Source organism: Uranotaenia lowii, chromosome 2 (genome assembly GCF_029784155.1).
Source record: "Uranotaenia lowii strain MFRU-FL chromosome 2, ASM2978415v1, whole genome shotgun sequence".
NCBI lineage: Eukaryota > Metazoa > Arthropoda > Insecta > Diptera > Culicidae > Uranotaenia > Uranotaenia lowii.
The window spans coordinates 305,342,955-305,365,221 of record NC_073692.1 but is presented as its reverse complement, the minus strand read 5'-3'; the positions used below and the strand labels follow the sequence as shown (position 1 = coordinate 305,365,221).

General features: G+C 32.6%; 1 protein-coding gene across 5 annotated transcripts in view; it reads left to right on the top strand.

The window, feature by feature from the left end:
- The window catches only part of LOC129744490 (retinol dehydrogenase 14), a 94,580-nt gene that overhangs the window by 407 nt on the left and 71,906 nt on the right, over window positions 1-22,267 (top strand). The window contains exon 1 of one of the 5 annotated variants that reach the window (XM_055737025.1): window positions 16,796-17,103. The exons of the other annotated variants lie outside the window; for them this stretch is intronic. The gene's annotated coding sequence lies outside the window, so the exon portion shown is untranslated. Of the gene's footprint in view, window positions 1-16,795; window positions 17,104-22,267 lie in introns of those variants that run through there. 5 annotated transcript variants of the gene reach the window in all.

Sequence of the window (22,267 nt, the reverse complement as noted above, 5' to 3'; positions counted from 1 at the left end):
TTTGAACCAAAACAAAAAAAAAATGTGCGTGATTTCCCTTGTGTTTCAAAAGTTTTAAAACCTCATTATATTCGATGAGTGAAGCGAATTTCGAAGAGCTCCTGACCAAGCTTCATTCAACTAATGGAGGGTATTAAAATTTGGACAAGAAAATCGAACATCGTTTCTTAACCTTGACGTTACTACTTTTTTTTTTCTAACCTTGACTTACATCGGTGCCAATGCCAGTGCTTCGGGAAGATTTTTGACGAGTTTTCTACAATTTGTACAATCGCTTAGAAACAATCAAGTTGATTGATTGCGTATAATTTCAATGGAATGGATCAAGCAGACAGATGATTGAAATCAGTGACCATTATTGCATAAATTATTCGAAGACATCGAAGCTGAAATATGAGGACTATTTGTTGAACTATCCAGGAATTGTGAGCAAGGGTAGCAGACTGAGTTCATTAGGGGTCATTTTTGAATTTCTCAAACCCTGGGGTTTGAAAAGTTTCGTTTTGGTTTAAAACTCATCCATGATTTTATGCAGTTTTTTCAAGTAACGTTTACATGAGTGAATTTTAACTTTAAGGTTTGTATGAGAATTTTTTTTTGTAGTAAAAAATCAACATAATTTTTGAGAAGTAGGCTGTGGGCGAAGAAAGCGGACGAATTTAATTTTTGACAGGAAAATTTGCTGCAGTTTTCCCAACATCCCCTGATCCAGTTAAGCCGAATTTCCAGAAATTTTTGCCGCAGTTAAAGCTATTCTTGCGTCCTGAATCATTCGTAATTATAGTTTCCCTTTCATATGGTGAGCCCGTTCTGTATTATTTTTATTCTGTTTATTTGTTTATTTATATTCTATTGAAAATTTATAACCAAAGCCCTATACAATCATATGAAGCGTTTGGCAGGGAACTCCACGCTTCATTCCTCCCTTGTTCCTGTATCTTTTGCGTTTATCATCACATGGTTGGCCTGGCCGTAGTAGTATCTGCAATGCATGTTCTGTGTATCAGATACTATGTTGAAAAGAAAAATGAGGAACGCAAGTTTTTCATTTTCAAGGATTCATACAAGTTTTGGCCATGTTGATGTCAGAAGAAGAAGAAGAAGAAGAAGAAAAATTAACATAATTTTTTATTCTTCTGTGAAACCGAGCCTTCTAACGATTTTTTGCCAATTCATAAATTTTCTTAAGGAATTATTCCGCTGGACAAAGTTGTCGAAGACCGTAACTTCGTATCTCATTGGGCAAAAAAGATATCAGCATAAAAAACTAATTTTAAGTATGTTGAAAGCTTTATAAACTCTGCATTGAATCTTATTGTTAAAGCAAAGTTTCATATTTTGATAACATCTACATTTTGTATAACAAATGCTGTCTCTATCTCTTCAAACAAGAAAGTTATTATGTTTATTTTCATCGTAGTAGGCTGTGACTATTCTTTTTATACTTTATACTAAAATGAAAGACAAAAGCACTAGGAAAAAGGTTCCATTTTAGGCCCTTTTGGACCTCTGTGCTATGTTGGTGAAACAAGAAAAAGAAGTTTGAAAGCCTATAATTTTATGGGAATGTATGTATGCTGTGAGAAAAAAGTAATATCAAAATCTTAAATTATCTATATTTTTCAAAGGCTCGCAAGACGTCTCCTGAAGCCAAAGCATTTTGAAGCAAACTATCATAGTTATAGTGAAATTTAAACTTTCTTCCTATGTACAGGTATAGTTGAGGTGCTATTTTTATATACGTTTAGTGCTAAATGTTTGATATTTTGAAAATAAGGACATTTTCCAAGAGTAAACCCGCAAGCCGCCGACCGTGGCCTAGAAGATAGCGTTTAAATCTTCTAAGCCAGAGGTCATGACATCGAGTCTCGATCACGGCATTCATTATGGGTGGCCAAACCGTGGCCCGCGGGTCACATTTGACCCGCGAACGCAAATTTGTGACCCGCGAAGCTTTTATAAGCTTCAATGTTATGAAAGGAAAATTAAACTTACAAAACAGAGCAAGTTATAACATTTATGAGCTCCTGATTTAAATGGCAATGTTTTCCGAAAGATTTTTCTAATCTTTTTTTTTTTTTTTCAAATTTTCGTTCTTGAATTTTTATCAAAAAATTATTCGTTATTTTAGCGATTAAATTTATAAAACAATTAAATTTTTTCTACAATTTAATTTATTCAACAGTTTGACACAAAAGTCCGATCTCGCCAAAATGATAAATACGCTGAGTTGATATCGGACTAGAGTTTGATAATAGATTTAACGATTTTTGAAAACATCTTCTGCTTTTTTGTATAATTAAAACACAATTCGTGAATTGTGCTGTGGTACTCAGTGAACTCTTAGAGAGCTTAATTTTTTCGTTCTCTGAGAAATCACAGCAGTTTACAGCTAACAACTTTTGTCCTACGAAAAACTTCATAAAGGGTGATACGGTCAAAATTTAGTCAATATCAACCTAACGTATTTCTTTCGATTTTGCATTTAAAAAACCTGAAAACCCCTCATTTTGAAGGTGTGTGTGTGTAGAATGTTGCTCCTATTTTGATTTTATGATTATAATTTTAATGGCATATGCGGCGGAATGAAAAATAGAGAGAATTTATTATTTAGAAATTTGAAAGAAAGGTGGATAGACAGGCATTAGTGCGCCAATAGGAGAAAGCTTGATAGGTGTTGAAATTTTAGCCTAGAGGGCATGTTGATGAAAATGTTTTGATTATGGAATTCACTCTTCAGTTATCAAAATGCCGTCCAAGGAAGAAGAGCAGCGTATCAAAATTTTGCTCGCGCATCGCGAAAATCCGAGCTTCTCGCACGCAAACCTGGCAAAATCTCTAAAAGTTGCCAAATCAACCGTTACAAATGTAATTGAAGTGTTTGGGGAACGTTTGTCGACAGTCAGGAAGTCTGGATCGGGAGGAAATCGAAAACCGGAAGCCGCTGAGACGACAAAGAGAGTTGCCGGTAGTTTCAAGCGAAACCCTAACCTCTCTCTCCGAGATGCCGCAAATAAGCTGGGTGTATCGTCTACAACCGTGCATCGAGCCAAAAAACGAGCCGGACTATCGACTTACAAGAAGGTAGTGACTCCAAATCGCGATGATAAACAAAATACGACGGCCAAAGCGCTGTACAAGACGATGCTGACGAAGTTTGACTGCGTGGTAATGGACGACGAAACCTACGTCAAAGCCGACTACAAGCAGCTTCCGGGACAGGAGTTTTATACGGCAAAAGGAAGGAGAAAGGTAGCAGATATTTTCAAGCACATGAAACTGTCAAAGTTCGCGAAGAAATATCTGGTTTGGCAAGCCATCTGTACCTGTGGCTTGAAAAGAAGCATTTTCATAGCTTCCGGAACTGTCAACCAATTTACTTGAAAGAGTGTTTGAATAAACGTCTGCTGCCTTTCCTGAAGAAACACGGTTGTTCCGTACTGTTTTGGCCGGATTTGGCATCTTGCCATTACGGTAAAAAGGCCATGGAGTGGTACGCCGCCAACATCGTGCAGGTGGTTCCCAAGGACAATATTGTATAACCACAGGGACTAAGAAACTTGACTTTCTGTGTATGTTGAATTTATTGTATCCAATTTTCGATAATTTTTCTCTCAAAAAATCAATCCAGAATGATTGTAGCCCTTCAACCAAACTTCCAATCATTTGTTTAAGATCGAAAAAACTAACCAAAGACCAAAGATTTCCAAAGCTACCAAAATTTTAAAAAAAAATCCAAAATTGTTCAATTTCTAGTTCTCTCATGCTTTTAAGGTTTTCTTTGCTGTACTTTTTGACTACTACTTGTCCAACATTGATATGAAAAGTTAGATTAACATGTATTGAAACATTTTGAGCAAAAAGTAAGTTAAAATGCTGATTGGCTAAAGTCGGGATTCAGATTTTACGTATTCAAGGAAAAATGTCATCAGGTTCGTTCGGAAGAGTTTTAAAAAACATATTTGAAAGAAAAAAAGTATCCCACATTTTACAAACATAGTTTCTTGTTGGTTTTACTTTATGGAAATACGTACAGATTTGAAGACCTTTTTAATCGAATGAAGCAAATAGCTATTCAACAAGTACACGAATTACTGATGAACACTTGGAAAACTATAAACGTGTAACAAAACAACAACATTATTCAAGATGCCTTTCTTCTGAATATATGATTTTTTTTAAAATTAGTATAGCTCCTGAAAATTGAAAAATAATTTTCGAAATGGCTAATTTGTTCTATAAATGTGTTATTTAGACATTTTAGACATTTCTATCAAACATATTTCATTTAGTGCTGTAGGATGTTTGTGATAGATTAAGGTAAAAAAAATGTTAGGTTACAATTCTTCAGCAATTATAGCAATTTTCCAAAAGTACCCTTCTGTTGAAAAAAAAAGATTTTTTTTTCAATTTTTCTGCATATGCTCTCCGATATCTCATTCAAAGGTACATTGAAATAAAGTTAAAGATATGACATTAGTCAACTCCTTTTAAAATTTAAGATATTTTTAGAACTTTTAAACGTCTTTCTTAGTTATAGTTGTATAGATATGTTTTGAAAATAATAATAAAACTGAATCAAAGCAATTACTCACAACACATATTAGAATAATAGTAAAAATAAAAGAAAAAAAAAATTCCTTAACATTTTCGTGGCCCGCAGACCTCTCTCATTTCTGAAATTTGGCCCGCCGTTCATACGATAAAATGCAACAGTATCAAACCCCCATGTCACCTACGTAGAAAATTGCATGAAACAACGAATTTTAAGATATGTTTGGCAGATTTGTGATCGGTTTAAGGTCAAGTTTCTGAAAAGCATAAATTTATGATAAATTTCCAAAATTTACAGAAAACTGTTTTGACCAAGCTTTCATGCGCCGCCGCTCGGCTGAAAATGTTGGCCACATTTGACATTTTAAAAAATTTTCCATGCGAAAATGCTCTCAAGATCTTTGGGCGTTGTCTTTTTTAACAGCACTGTTTCTATTCCAGCCGTATGTGATAGAAATATTGCTATTTTTGCATCACAGCATGCGAGAATTTAACACGTGTTGTAAAAATTCTTGAATGCCACAGATCTTGAAATGTTTTCGCATGGTAAAGTTTTCGAAATGTCCTCAAAGTGTCAAAATTTCTACCACTTTCTCCAACACCAGTGAACTTGTTCTTAGCATATTTGTAAGATGCTTGCGTGGCATAAACCAAAGTGTTTTTAAACACGAGGTTCTCCGACTTTCACAGTAAGTAGGCGAAGAGTGAGCTGTGCTCTCAATGAGTTTGTTTACAAACATAAGATAATTTGCTCAGCTTTTCTGTGGTTTGTTGGTAAACAAACTCCATGAGTTCTGCAGTTGCATAGCTTAAATAGTCAAAATGGCTGAATCGGGAATTTGATATACGGTAACACCTTCTATATATACAAACCCTGGCATAAACATTATAATTCTGAAGATGTTGAGATACGCCAAAACCATGCTGATTAAAGTTACCTCGAAACATGAAATCTGGTTTTGTGGTAAACATTTGATTAGCCACTAATGTAGGCTTACCAAATAGTTTCCGAAAAAAGCGGGACATTTCACGTAAAAAAAAGCGGGACATCGCCGAAAAAAGCGGAACATTTTGGAAACTCTTAAAACCTTATTTTTATGACCATTCTCATGGATATGAATATGTTTCTTCAGCTAAAATAGTTCATTTAAAGTAATAAATATAGAAATGAATTTAAAAAAAAATCTCCAGAAAATTTCCATCTTTGTAAACGGCGATTTCTTCATTCCAAAATGTTGAAGATCAGAGTAAATTTTAGCCGTTGTTAAGCATCTACAAAGTTTATTTAATTTAACTCGTCTATCAGGCCCGTGCGAAGGACTCGTCCATGGGGGGGGGTTTTCGAAATTGAAATTTCGCTAGAAATACCAACAATACCAAAAAAAGACTCGGTGTGTTTAGAAGAAGGACTTAATTTTTTTTTGCAAAAATTTTTCTTATTATTAAATTTAAAAAATATATATTTAAGCGTTTTAAAATTAAAGTGGTACAAGTTCTTTAATTTTAACTTTCAATAACAGTAATTGAACTGGTAAACTCAATATTCTCATCAAATATCATTAAAAAAATCAAAACTATTATAAACTAGTTACAGAAAATACGCAATTAAAACAAAGAAAATTGCTTTAAGAAATACCTACTAATCTTAAAATTTTAAAATCGGCTGGCAAATCTTTTCAGCAGTCTTGGAGGAATGAATTTTCTGAAGTCATAAAAAATATCTGTAATTATCTGAATCTATATATGATTCCATTTGAATCCTTTCCCTTTTGATTTTCTGACTGTGAAAACATTGGTGAAATTTTTAATAAACATGATTAAAGAATCACTTAATGCATTTAAATTAGGCTTTGAAGCGGCTACTTCGAATAATTTTTCGAATTTTTCCTGGACAAAAGCTAGAACAAAAGATATTCTTATTGAAAATTTAGATTTTTAGGCTTTCAAGAAGATTATGTTTGAGAAACACAAAAATTTGAACTTGGAAACAAAGACAAACTTATTAAAAATGAAAGTTTGACTATAAAATCCGGTAAATTTAGTTTGAAAAAATACAGTAACTTGGTTATTTTTTTTGTAAATTATAATTAAATCGGCCTTGTTATGATAATGAAAATTTTTCCATCAAGAACAAATTGATGTCATGTGATGAAAATAAGTTTTATCAAATTCTACTCGCAAATTTTTAATATTTATTAATTCCATTTCTTTCAATCTGCCTAACTTTTTATAGAATTCAATAGATAGGTAATTCTAATAAACGAACTTCTCGAAAGCTGCAAGACGATTTGATTTTAGTTAATACATGCAATTTAGTTAAAACATCTTTAAAAGTTCGTTTAGTATCTATTATGTATTTTACAAAATTGGGAAAAGCGGAAAAAATGAAAAACTTTAATAAGTTTTCTTTCGCAGAAGTCAAAACGCTTTACGGTCTTGGGGAAAAAAACCTTTGTTTCAAAATTGTTTGAAATGTTTCAAAGTTTTCTCAGAAATTTCTTATATAATTTATAGATATTTTCAAAAGTTACATAACACCAAAATTAATTGATGTTGAAATTGCTTGGTCTCTTGAAGAATATTTCATATCAGTATTAAATTTATAATGATATAAAAATGTTTTAAAATAATTATAAAAATGATTAGTAATAACGGAATGGATGAACTTGTTTAGATACATTTCTTAATAAAAACCCATTTCAAAGACAAGATAGGGTTTATTTTAAATTGTAAATTGGAATTGAAAGTTAAAAATTAGTTTCAATTCGTTAATGTTATGTACTGTTGCAGAATGTTATGTCTTAGACTGGACTGAAAACTGCCGGAGGCGAGAAAATTTTACGGCATGTTTGTTAACACTTATTTATAAACACTATTTGGGATGAAATAATTTCCCGTTACTATGGTAAAGTTAATTCTTGAACTGAAAAATTTTACCTTGAAAAAATCCCCATGGGGGGGGGGGGGGGGGGGGTTAAACCCCTAAAACCCCCCTCGTTCGCACGGCCTTGTCGTCTATCCATTCATTGTTTTTCGCTCGTCCTGTTCTATATTATCTGGAATTTGATTTTTCCTGTAAGCAGCTTTACATCCAAGGAGTAAGCTGGGATTCCGTAGTAAAATCTTGAGCCATTATCGTTTGGAAGCAACTAAAAGAATACTTTCTTCAATAGGAAAATATTAAAATCGCTAGAACGTGCTCAAGGAACCCGTAACTTAACCCAATTGTTATGGTGATGTTTGCCAGATTGCCCGGTCTTACCCGAACTTGCCAGGATGTTTAACAAAAAATTATGGAAAAGTTTGGTTCGGCCCAGTTGCCCGGATTTCGTTGAAAAAAATCCTAGATTTTGCATAGATTTATTCACTTAATTTCCAAAATAGAACGAAAAAACTTAAATTGAGTTAGTATAATATTTTATTTTTGCTTCCAAAAACGTTTTTTTCAACAAGTTACATCGAAATAATCATGAACAGTATTTTGGAAGTTTAAATACTATTTAAATTCACCACACTGATGTGAAAATATTTTTTCAAGTGTATTCTTTTGATTTGAATTGAATGATTCCATGGTTTTGACCCAATTTGTCCAAGTATTGCTAGGATTTTGGGTTGAAAATTTTGACTTATAGCTGAAAACTTCAACTTACGGACTCTGTGAATTTTTTAAGTTGAAGTTTTTTTCTTTTTTTTCTCTTCGACTCTGAATAACGTGAAAATAATGATTGTACCTGAGTATTGTGTGTTAATCTTAAATATACAATGAGCTACAAGGTTTCCAAAACTATAAACATGGTAAAAACCGGTAGAGAAATAAACGAAATACATCAGTTTTTAGTAAAAACTGTCAAATTCACACTTCTAGAAACGGCTTAAACACTGGGACGGATGAAAGTTAGGATTTTTCGTTGGTTTTTTATTTCTAACTTTTCAAGATATCACCCTCTAACTCTTTAATTTTAAAAAGAAGAAATAAATTCGGATGTAAGAGGAAGAATGACCAAGCTGGTAAAAATCCTCTATAAATAAATAAAACAGAATAGAAGTAATCAAAATTTTCGACAGATTTATTCATGATACTAGTCGATAACGTTGTTATGAAAAAAAAATTATGAGAATCTTCAACGAAAAGCTCTAAAAAAATCATGTTTAGAAGAGATTTTTCTAAATAGTTTCAAGTCACAGCTCAACAATTAGAGCAAAAACAGTTATGTCATTTGAAGCTGATTTGACGGATTTTTTTTTTAATTACTTACCTTTGACTTCATATCTCTCACGAAAATCTCACTCGGAGTTAGGCAAACGTCCACACTAGATCGTTGCAAAAATTGACTTTTTACTTCCATATGCATCATCATCGTGGTTCAATTTTGTAAGATTTGTAAGGAAGAATTTTCTTGAATATTAAACCATCCAGGAAATTAAAATAATTCAAATAAATTCATTTCTCTGTATCCATAGAAAAGTATTTAAAAATGACAAACTTTGCTTGCTAGTGCTTCTAATAATTTCGTGAAATATTTTTAAGTAGATTATATAAATCAACAAACTCATTGGCTATGCAATACAGTATTTGCGATTTCTAATTTTTATCCTACCATTATACAGCTTTCAAATGAGCAGTCAAAAGCGATAAAATAACAAACAAATTTTTTTAAATTTCTTTTTTGTCGTACATCCTACATCTTTTCCATGGTACAAGTTATGTTTGTGGTTTCTTCACATGGAATAAACTACTACAAAAGACTGAGTCGATTTGGGGTTTTTTTGAATTTTTCATACCCTAGGCTGGGGTATGAAAGCTTCGTTTTGGTTCAAAACACATCAACAATTCTTGTAGAATTTTTAAGTAACGTTTACATGAGTTAATTTGAACTCTTAGGTTTGTATGGGAAAGTTGAATATTTGGAACTGAAAAATCAACATCGTTTTTGATTCTTCTATGGAACCGAGCCTGTTATTTTCTGGTTCTGGTGCCAATTTATGAGTTCTCTAAAGGCAATATTCCGTTAAACAACTTTGTCGAAGACCGTTACTTCGTATTTTATAAGGCTATAAATTTATGAGATGTTCTATAGGGGTATGCCTTTTGGCATTGAAAAACAATAAATTCAGTTGGCATCCCTGCTGGTGCCTTGCGAAGTATTGCATGAAAAGTAGTAATGCAATACTTCGCTTAGGTATCTTGCAGTGATGTCAATTGAATTTATTTTGTTCTATGCCAAATGACATGCCCCCATTCAACACCTATTAACTGATTTGTGTAATAAAGTACGAAGTTACAATCTTCGACGAAATTGTTCAGCGGAAAATTTTCTTTAGCGAATTTATAAATTAGCACTAAAACTATAAGCAGCTCGGTTCCACAGAAAAAAACATTTCAAATTTAAAATTTCATTACTTTTGAAAACTTCCATAATTTTTTTGTGTGTTTTTTTACAGCTGAAAAACGCAATGAAAATTTTGGATGCGATTAGTTCAGTCCTGGATGAGCACAATGAGTTTTATTTTTTAATGAAAAATTTGTAGTACAAAACTTGCAGCGGTCTAGTCCACACTCATCCCTTTGTTGCACTCTAACTAAAACCATTTGAAAATTGACCTTGTCAAACGAGCTGTAATTGACATGGATCGGTGACTTTAGCTCATATCTACAGATCTCATCCATAATCATGGAAGCAGCCGTGCGTCGCTTTACTTCAAGAAGCAGAGCAAATTGTTTGGTGACCCTGTGCCCGCAAATTAGTCAAAAAAAAAAACTTTAAGATTGTTAAGATTTGAAAAGTGTAGACTCTTTTTAATTGTTTATTTAATCTGTAAAACTTGTGCCTTGAAGTTGTGTCAATTCAAACTTTTGATACGTAGTAAGTCATTGTGTTGTATAAGTGATGTCGCGACTTTTTGCGATTCTCTTCACGATAAAAATTAAAGCTAAATCACTGCAATGACGCTTGGGCTCATTGACCAGATAATTATAACTGCTTTTTTTTGGTCTGTAAGGAAGTTTTTCATAAAACCAATTTCATCAAATTGAGCCTTATACATAAAATAATAGTTTTGTTAATTTTTTTGGTTCCGGCATGAATTTTTAACTTAAACGATTACAACTCTTTTCCATTTCCATTTTCATTTCCATTTGGCTCACCTAGACCATATTGACTCTGGACACCCGATCTCTTTTGTTGGATAATTTTTCCAGCAGTACGTAATATCGATACCAGAGTGCACATCGATCGCTTTTGTTGAAATGCTCTCCCGGTTGGAAAGAGCCAACCAACGTTTAAAGAAAAATAGACCATTTCGAAGAACCAATCGGGCGAAGTAGGTGAATATTTCACAGCGTATTTTTTAGGCAAATTTTGAAGGTTCACAGAACCAACACGGTAGGTGGCCAAATTAGGCAGAAAATGATCGGATTTTTGTTCTAAGTGTCATAACAGTGTGGTCAGTGGTTGCATAGTGCGGTGACCAGTGGACAAAAGTCAAAAGTATTACAACAATCTCAAATCCAACTTTACCAATTCGTCGGAAGGAGATTGGAATTTAATGAACGAACGAGCTTTTGACTTTATTTTGCTTCCTACACTCACTAGATTGGTTCAAAGTTGATGCATGAAGAACACGAACAATTTTATTTTCGAAAACAAATATTTTTTCATTAAACCTTTGTTTATTATTTACAAGTATTGCAGCAAATTCAAATCATTACTCAACTAATTGAAATTCAAACTCAATGTGTGTTGTGTAGTATTTTTTGAGTTAGAAAAATCGTCTTTAAACCATTGAAATCAGCTACCAGTTGATTTTCCATTATTTTTGAAAGTTTCTTTGACGAAAATTGCTCAACTGCAGCTAGTCGTAACTAATTTGCGTAATAAGACGTCATTACCATTTTGAATTCAAATGGTAGGAAATTTTATCCTGATTACTCACTTTGTATGCTGAATTGCGTATTTTTGCGCTTACAAAGATATTAGCAATTAGCACCACAGGAATGAAAAATTTTCGATTAAGGACCACTGAGAACAAACGAAAACCAAAATCAAGATAGTTTTTCTTCCTAAACTAAGATAAGTGTTATATTTCAAAAGCTATTTGAACACAAACAGAATTTTTGAATTGGTTGAGTATATGAAATTTAATAAAAAAAGTTATATATAGGGTGTTCAATATGTTCGGATACACTTTTTAACCAAATAAGCCGTAGCAAATAAACATTAAAACTTTTTTAATGATAATTTTGTGCTATCATCAGACAAACTATTCCTGTTTTTGAAAAGTTAATTTTCATTAAGTATTCATGCCTTCTCACACCACAAGTACTGTTACAGGAAAAACCCCGATTTTTTTTACCAAAATGAATGGTTTCTTGCTCACATAATATGTCTCCTTTTGCTCAATTCTCATGACTATTGATCTTGTCGAGAAAGTACTGAATACCGAAACTTGTCTCATATAAAATCTTTTTTTATATTTGGTGTGAAATATCCCAAAAGTAGCTGGGTGCCTGCTGGTTTTCATCAAAAAGCTTATCAAAGTGGTGGAGGATAGAATTACTTCACATCATAAATAGACGAAAAATATCATATATGTGCTTGTGTAACTTTATTTTGATTTAACATTGGCCATTTATGGTTTCTTGGGCTTCTTTTTCATGTACTGTTTATTTGTATAGGCCATTTTACACAAAAAAATACGGGTATTTGGAAATTTTGGCTCAAAGTTAAAGGTACCTTGCCCTCTAAAACTAACTCTCTCGGGTTGGTTAGTTATATCAATCAATAAGCAATTACCGGACACCTATTTAGACTCTTTATCAAATCGTTACCATTCCTATGTGGAACGAGATGTCATTAATAGAGGAGCGTGTCGCGTACGGCGGACTTGAGAAATCTTTGAAGCTAATGATATTGGATTGAGGTAAAAAAAAAACAATACAAAAGGTGGGATTGACCATTTATGAATTGTCTTTCAATTCGAGTAACATTTTTTATTCTGTACAATTGGTTTAAAATTCAATTTCAATCAATTTTGAAATATTGTGAGCTAAGATAAAACATACATGGGCCAAATTCCGGTGATTTACATGCTTCTATTAAAAGGAAACTATTTGTTAAGTGTAGGAACAATAGCTTATAGTATAAATAAATTATTAGATGTAACAATTTCATAGTGTGAGCGATAAATATATTTTGGTTGCACTGGTAGGCTAACGGCTCACAAATGAGCCGTTAATGGAAAGAGAAAAATAACGGCAAGAAAAAAAGAGAAACAAGAGAGAAAACAAACGGCTGTAACAGGGAAAGAAAAAGGAAATAAATCAGTTTGCAAAACGTTGTTGACGACAAAAGGTGTGTTCATATTCTTTGCCGAAAAGTTTGCGGGAGTTAGATTTTGATTATTGTTTTCTGAAAGTAATGGAAATTCACGACATTAAGTTTTACATAGACAGTAACACACATATTCGTGCATAAAAGTAGATATTTTTTTTCCTGTAGGGGAGAGCCCACTGCGACCAGTAGTTGATCTATTGTGGTGTTTACCCCGCGTTACTATATGCTGTCAGGTTCACCTGCACTATTGATTGGAGTGACAGTTGATTGCTGACTAAGCATTTTATCCCAATCGGGTATGATATCAAAGATATCAGTCGTTTTGAATAATGTTTATCCTTTTGAGATGCTGTAGATATTTGACAAATACAACAGGTCTTTTATAAGAATGGTTGATAATCTTCGAAATTTGGAATTTATGACATTCAAAACTGAGTCTAAAAATCAAAACATATTTTTTGTTGCGAACTTTCATTAATTGAACACTGAAACGAACATGGGACCACGCACTGTGCGTTGGTATCAGCTTTTTATAGATTGTCAAACGAACAAGTGATTTCTCTTTTAAATATAAAATTGTTGACATATGATGGTCCGCTGAATAACAAAAGCATTAAGCATGTTCAATGACCGCGCAGCACCTAAATGAAATTGAAGCCAATATCAAATGGAAACCAAACGTTATGTGCCACATTAACGATTTTTCGAAGTAGATATGATTTTTTCCAGATTCATAATAAAAATGTGCAATTTCTAAAGGAAATAAATATCTAACTTGAAGAAAAGAAGCATTTTGATGATATTATCGATAGAATAAAAATAGAAGTATGAAAAAATTTCATTTAGTTCAGTAGATATCAGCAGTTCAAATGGCCGTTGACTAATATTTGTGTGTGACCCATGATTGTGGGGGGACTGTATTTAAAAAAAAATAAACCTTTGAGTCCTTGAACACACTTAAAATTTCAAGTGTGATGCCTGCAACTAATGTTTACCAAAAGCAGACAAATTTAGAACGAAGTTTCCGTAACGGACATTTTTTTTTCATATTTGATTTAGAAGTAACCACCGTTGATTTATTTTTATTAATTTTTATTTCGAAACTTTAAAAACATCCTTGTACTAATTTTGTCACGTAAAATTTACTGTTTCTTTATTATTTGTCACGAATTTTCAATGAAGGGTTCAAAATCACATTATTACATATTCATACTAGTCAAACCACAGATTTTTTTTTCCAGTATTCTAAGCTTTAGCAAGCACTTATGAATAATCTATATTGTATAGAATTTCATTCTTCATTCAATTGGACGCACAATACTGAAGAATCACATGTGACATAAAATGAGATTTTTCAGAGTTCTAAATTCTGATTCTGAAGACACGTTTGCTTGATGTCATGAATTTAGAAAATTCTTTCAGTTGTCAGGAATATAATTTTTGAATATAAAAATTTTCGGCTACGTAAATTTAAGTTGAATTTAACCTTATACTTATTATAGAATGGATCTGGGAAATGTCATAAAAGTGATTGATAATTTTAAGAAAATTTATTTCTCTCTTCTTTGTTACTTTCTAAGCTTTTCATTGCCGAAGATATTAAAAATAATCTACTAATGTCGATATGTTCAAATCTTTTATTTTAACATCATGAAAAGTCCAGTAGTTTTTCGATTTTATCACTGTTCGATTTTCAATACTTCAAATTTATCAATGAAAAAAGTCAAGGCTTTCAAGTCAACAATGAAGAATTTTCGACGCGCAAAATGTGTAAAAGGAGCAAATTTGTGCAAAAAATATTTTTACCATGTCTTTTTGCATCGTAAATATCTCAAACACACGTTAATTTGAAAATCTATCAAAAATAGGCAAGATAGTCCTTTTCATAACCAACACAACGCTACAAAAAATTTGCATGTCCGAGTTCTATTAACGTAGCTATCACCGAAATAAAGTGCCCGGATACTAAATGATCATAGCTTTAAGCTTGATATGGATTTTAAAATTTTCATGACTGGATATTTGCCATATTGAAATTGATATGCAATCAAACCATGTTAGGAGAGTTCACAATCCAGAAGAGAATACATGTACTTAATGGTAATCACATACAGATTTGAAAAAAAAAATATATTCAAGAGTTAGAAAAAAAAACTCTAAAATTCAAAAGTTATTTTCATTAAACTAATGTTCATTGATCATTTATATATATTTTTTTAATTTTATTTGATTAAAAACAAAAACTATAAATCTTTAAAGTGGCTCTGAGAACTCTGAAATTATGAAAATTTGAAGTTTTTGGCTCTTCCGAAAAAGGTTGCCGACCACTGTAGCTAGACGAACCAGTTAGGAACTTACAATCCTAAACTTTATGGAATCAATCATCTTCACTTTTAGCTAAATTTTAGCTCCCCGTTAAATCCTCTAGAACTCCTGAAACTATTTAAATACCACATGAATTTTGTTCAAATAGTTGATTTCTAGCTGTTTTTGGGACATTCCTGGATTTTTCTCGATCCTGCCCACAATTTTTTTTTGTCCATAAGCTTCTGTATTGAACAAAATCTAAAAAAACACTTAAAAGATTGTCACCAAATTTTGTAAACGTAGGACTCATAATATTTGCTTCACTGAAAATTTAATCAATTTCCATTTATGCTTTCGAAAGTTGTTCACAAATTGAAGTGTTGCTTTTTTTTAATACACTCCAAATTTTGATAGTTGCAATGTATGTTTTGCTTGCTGCGCCGCTCGCTTACATGGAAATCTCCCATCATAAATGAAACAAAAAAACTGCACAAATTTAAACGCCCTGAATATCTTCGTCGCAAGTGGTCGCTACTAAACTTTTCATAACTTCTTAGTGCATACCTAAAACTTCGAGGTAAATTAGAATTTCTTCCATGATATTCCATGACAAAGATAGACCTCGTCCAAAAACATTAAAATTTCGATGTTTTTTTTATAGATTTTCTTTATTTTCTCATGCTTTAACTTCTTTGACTTAACTTCAAAGTATAACTAAATCATATGTTTTGGAAAGCTTGATTCATAACGTTTACAATGGTGTTTAATACTTTGTATGTTATTAGATAAATAGATTATTTTTAAATTTATTTTTTACTGACGCATTATTACTTGCCATTTTTTCATCTTTATTATATCTCGAGTTTGGTACCTCCTAGAGCCTCAAAGTTTTCTACTACTCTTAGTCAAGGTTTCGACTTGCAATAAAAAAAATGAAAAAAATATTGGTAACAATCACTTTTCTGGTTTTTGTCAGCTTGATCTCCCATAGTAGATGGTATTGACGAAGTTGTCCATTCTACCTTGAAAGTCGGGAGGCACTTACCAACTGGGATAGCATTTCAACAAAAGCGATCGATGCGCAAACTGGTATCGACATTGCGCGTTGCTGGAAAGCTTAGCCAAAAAAAAAAACGAAATCGTGTGTCCCGTGTTGTTAGTGGCTAGGTATTTGCTTTGGCTCTGATTATCCCAATCCAAATCAAAACTCTTCATCTGAATACAAAATGTCATTTTTGAATTCCTGATTTCAGAATTAAAAACAATCTAACAATCGAATTATTTTTGCTTGTTGAAAAATACTTCTGTGTAGCTTTCTATACACAACCAAGGAAAATTAAACTGAATCGTTTATACGAGACATCTCTCGAAAAAAAAACAATGATAAATAAGGCACGATTATACAAAAGGATAATAAATTGGAGAGGAAATCCACAGCAAACGAAATTTTGCAGCAACAAATATCGATAGAAGATTAGGGATTGGTTTGATAGATAGGATTTGGTAGCAAGATTGATTGACGGCCATACGCTTTGGTTGTGATTTCGCTGAAGGTGTTTGTTGACCGCGCACATTCAGCAGTCCTCACAGTTTGATACGCGACGTCGGGCGATCAACAGCGAGGTTAGGCATACGCTAACGTTGGGGGTACGCGGCTACGCGATTCGGCGTTTTTCGAATTCCCGGGAGGCTAAAAGTTGTGTTTTGTGGCCAAATTCTGCTTACAGTGTGTTTTGTTGCTATAAGAATTTATTGCTGGAAGAAACTTGCACATAATCGGGGAATTGCTAATCATACGAGAAAAAAAAGTGCATTCAACAAGTGATCAAAAGTGGTTGTGCTTTGCGTGAATTGATAAGTGGTTGGAATTAATTTTGTTTGTTTTCGTCGTCTGGAGTGTTTTCGTGAGGTTGGTAGAATTTACTATTGTATAATGTTACCGGGATGATAAATAAACTATACGTAACTTACCCTGGAATTTCAAAGCACGGTGACTGATTGAATTGATTTCTAGAATGGCATTAATTATTGCTTTTAAATGGTAACACAGGAAAGCAGCAAAGAATTTCCTCGCGCTGCACTCAAATCTCGATATAAATTTTGAATATATGACTTTATTTTTTCAATGATATAGTACCTACTCATCAACTTTGGTAAAAATCTTTCGATTCAAACTGATCCAAGTAATATAGTTTAACAATATCAGAAATTGCTCCAAATTTTATACATTGTACAACCAACTATTCGATGCGGTTTTATGACTATTTTTATATACACCGTCTGAAGGTGGGGTTGGGCACTACACACTTAATCTTTTCCACTTTGGTCGGGACGACTTTGTCCTGTATATTCAACAGATGAAATTACAGGACAAATCTCGGGACAGAAAAAGTGAAATAAACTGTCAAATTGACCTGTAGGTTCGTAGCCGTGTTTTCCTGTAATAAGCAGGAATAATGAAATTTTCCTGTGAGCTCGAAAAGCTTTTCTCCCAAGATTTTGAATGAATTTAAGTATTCTTTGCCCCGTTTTCATACAATTTTAATTAATCCCATTGCACTATTAGAAAAAAACAAAACACAAGATTAAAATTTTTTTTCAAATGTTCAAACTTTTTTTTCAAATATTTTAAAGTATTATTTCCCAATTTATACACATATTCTAACCGCAACGCAATACAATACTTTCACGGTATTCAACTGAAAAAATACACCCAATAACAATGTCTGTCTCACATTAACAAAAAAATGTTAACATTCCGACCCAAGATAGTTACATGATATAAGTTTTCATTGCTACACTATAAAACAACAAAATTTTAATACCTTTGTTATACTTTGTTTTCTCGATGCTAGATACTTTGAAAAAGTCTAAATAAATTATTCCGAAACGTCGGATGTAGTATATAACCTCGTTTTAACATCTTATAGAGACTGAAAACGCCGAAAATCAGCAGTCGATAGGAAAATTTAATATTAAAAATACGAATATGAAAAAACAACTGTCGTTTCTGCAACGTCACATGAAAGAGTGGATTTTTTTTTCCTGCATTTGATCGCTGAACACTCCTGAATACTCGAATTTCAGGATCAAGTGATTGTCACGAGATTTGGGCACTTTGCCCCAAACGGAAAGGGTATCATACTTCAGAAAGTCTTTCAAAATTTAACGATTAAGACGTAGGTATATTATTGGTTCACGTGTTCCTGTTTATTTATTTCTGGTGAAGAATGAATAAAAAGGTTTTAAAATCATGTGAACACCAAGGAAAGTGTTTTTGAACCTTGAAGACAGATTTTCGCATATTTTTTATGGGTAAGCTACGAGTAAACACAAAACAGTCATAACTATTGTTCTGTGTTAACACCTAACAGATTATCACCGCTGGTTTTTATGATTTAATTGAATGATTAATGGCATTTCGGTGAACTATACATTCTAATATGAAGAATATCAAATCAACACCAACACGTGAAAAGGGTCTATGTTCATTTATGACGTTTCGAGAAAAACACGTTTGAAAATTTTGCAATCTTTTTTCACAAGGAATCTTGCAAGTCTATATGGTCAAAACGGTGCGTAGGATCATTCTAAATGTGTTTTTTTGTTGATACGACGGTGTTATCATGAAAAAATAGCTCGCAATTGTTTATAGACCCTAGCTGGAGTATGAAATTCGTCTGAATGTTTTATACACCCTTTGCTTTGTACTGTATGTATCATATGTGTGAGCGCAATAGGAGTGAGTTAATAGCTTTCCGCATTCTTTCTTCTCCTTTTAATGTTTTGCATCTAGACCGTTAGCTTTGTTGTGGAGTGAAGGGTGTATAAAACAATCTGTGTTAGGATAATGTCATTTTATGGCTCTAAATTTTTTAGACCCTTTGCTCAAACTGCATTATAAATCTTACGAAAACTGAAAAACTAAAAACGGTTTTTGTGTTAAGTAGAGCTTATATTGGGCATTTTGGACCCACTGAAAACGGATTCTGTTTACTTCGTCTTTAATACCCTTTTCACATGTTGGTGTTGAAATCAAAGTAATGAAAATTATAGACGGATAGATTAGATTAGGAAGCATGAAAGGTGAAAATGAGCCAAGAGCGTGATTTGAGAAAACTTCTTGCCGCACAATACCATTTGTTCCGCACCGTATCATTGTCGTTGTTTGCACGGCAGCGCTACAACTTTTATTGTTTCACGCATTTGAGTAACCGTTAACGTGATAATCTGTTAACACAAAATCAATTGGCAAAAAAGGGGGGAAATATAGGGAAATAAAAATGCAGTTCACTAATTGATGTGCATGGCTTAAGAAGTAGGCACGTTGACAGTTACTCAAATGCGTAAACAATAAAAGTAGTAGCGCTGCCGTGCAAACAACGTAAACCCGAAAACAGTTTACACATCGATCGAACGAGTATTCGCAATAGAAAACTTCATTTGAGCCGGCCGTACATTTCCTTTTGTCCGATCGGGGTACGAAAAACACGTGCTTCGATCCATCCAAGTATCATTGTATAGATTGATCATGGGTGGCCAACATTTTCAACAGGAGGGCCAAATTTCATAAATGAGATTGGCTTTGCTTAGTTCACATCGAGTAAAGATTAAGCTTGTCAGATGGCCCGGTTTATATGGGTTTGCCCGGAAATTTAACAAAAAATTTTGGAGAGGTCCGGTTCGGCTTGGTTGCTCGAATTTCATTGATAAATGCTCGAATTTATTAATCTTTTATGCAAATTCGTTCAAAAAAAATAAATCAAATTGTATTGTAAAAATTTCTAATTCATGTACCAAAACGAGAATTTTTGAGTAAGTTTTATAAAAACAATCATGAATGGTTTTGTGGAAGCCTTAAAAACGATTTAAAATACCCGGATTTTTCCAGGTTTTTAGATGAAAGTAGTCCAGATTTTTCCGGCCCGGATACGTGCTGAAAAAATGCAGACAACTTCAGAATAGATTCATCTTAATTAGACATTTTTGTTACTTTCATATTTTTACTAATTTTTCTCCATTTGAAAAATAGTATAAATATAACGGAATACGAAATTAATTATACCTCCCAACTAATCTATGTACGTCAAATTTTTCAAGGCATTTAAAATCTCATCGGTTTATTCATCTCAGAAATGTCAAATGACGTGACTTGAATGGACATAAAGTCAATTTTATGGTCTCCAAATATGAAAAAATAAAGTTTTGAAGTTCAACGTAAAGTATTCTTAGAAAAAATAGATAGACAAATAAAAAAAAACGCAGAATGGTATTGTTGAATAAAGGTAGCGTTCACAAGTTTTTGACGTTCAAAAGAATATATTTTTAACGAACTCTAGTTATATCACAAACGATATTGATTTTTCAAAGTATGGACCTCAACTCAATCCAACTTTTTCCAAACTTTTCAATATCTCGATTTGACAATTATCAGTTAGTTAAGTGAATTTGGAAAGCTATTTATGAACAGGATGATTACGAATTTGAGTCTGTTTTAATCATTGCACCAAATGAAGTCAAATTTTGCCAAAAAAAAGTCGTTTTTATGAGAGATTTGTCAGAACCAAACCGGTTCTAGTTGAATTTTACCACCCAACCGTAAATTCTGTCTAGTTTTTCATTATTGATGTTCATGGATTCAGAGCACGATGCCAATGAAAATAAATTTGTAATTAGTTTAATTTTCATAAATATACTCTTTTCCTTTAACGGAAAACTTAGCAAACAATTTCAAATTTTAAAAATTTACAGAGCAAACTTTAGATATTTTGCTTAATTTGCAAAACTTATTAAATTTGGATGGATGAACGACGTTGTTGAAACAGAATTCATGTTAAGAATGGTTGAAGTTGTTATAAATGCATAATTTTAATTATGATGTTGATATGCTTCGGTGATTTTACGATTTTTAAACGATTTTTTTACGATCTTACAATTTTTCAGCGGCTATCCAAACTTCTCTATATTAAAACTAGAGTCCGCTTGAATGTCAATGATATGTAGTCACCAAAACCCAATCGGAAAAAATTTAAAAATGTGTGTTGTAATTTACAGACCATGCGTCAAATACCGTAGTATTTTGATAATTTAAAAATTGTAATTGTTTTTTTTTTCAAACAGTGACGGTAACCTTTTTTGTAAAGTTTTATAAGGCCTGCAGAGCCAAAGGGGTGTAAGTGCAAAATTGATCCATTTTGAGTAAATAATGGCGAACGATTCTCCATGTTGAATTGTTTAGATTTTCAAAATTATATTTGCATACTTTTACGTTCCAAAGAAAACTGCAAATGTTCGAAAAATGGATGGAAAATGGCCAAACACAACAATTTCAAATTAGTTTTTATACACTTTTGGCTATATCACTTCAAAGAGATTTTCAGATCTTTGTTTTGAATTTAGTTAGAACAGATTCAGATATATTTGATGATTTTGAATGAATGAATGAATGAATGAATGAATGAATGAATGAACGAATGAATGAATGAATGAATGAATGAATGAATGAATGAATGAATGAATGAATGAATGAATGAATGAATGAATGAATGAATGAATAAATTTGAATGATGTACGCAGGCCAAGAAAACATATCAATTTCTAGAACATGGCTTTTCAAAAATGAGCTTTGCGGGCCACAAAAAGTTGTTCGTGGGCCACATGTGGCCCGCAGACCATGATTTGGCCACATGGGTTGCAAATATGGATATGAGATTGGCTCGCGGGCCAAATCAATATTTTTTTAAATATTCCAGTGAAAAAACAGAATACGCTATAAAAAATACGTGTTTCGAGTACAGATTAATCTAAAAAATCGTTCCATCCATGTTTTACAAGTTTTTTTAAGTGAATGAAAACCTTCATCATGAATTCCATAAATGTCAAATCGCCGCTAATTTCCAAAGTTTACCGGTCTCCCTAAATTTTTTTTTGAGTTCCGAATTGCAATAAAAAATATTACATAGAATGAAAAAATGGTACCGTCGTTAAGCTCTCGGCATTCAAAAGATTAATTACTAAGGGTACGAACACAGTGAGCGCGAAGCGAACTGCGAAGCGAAATATTCATTCACCGG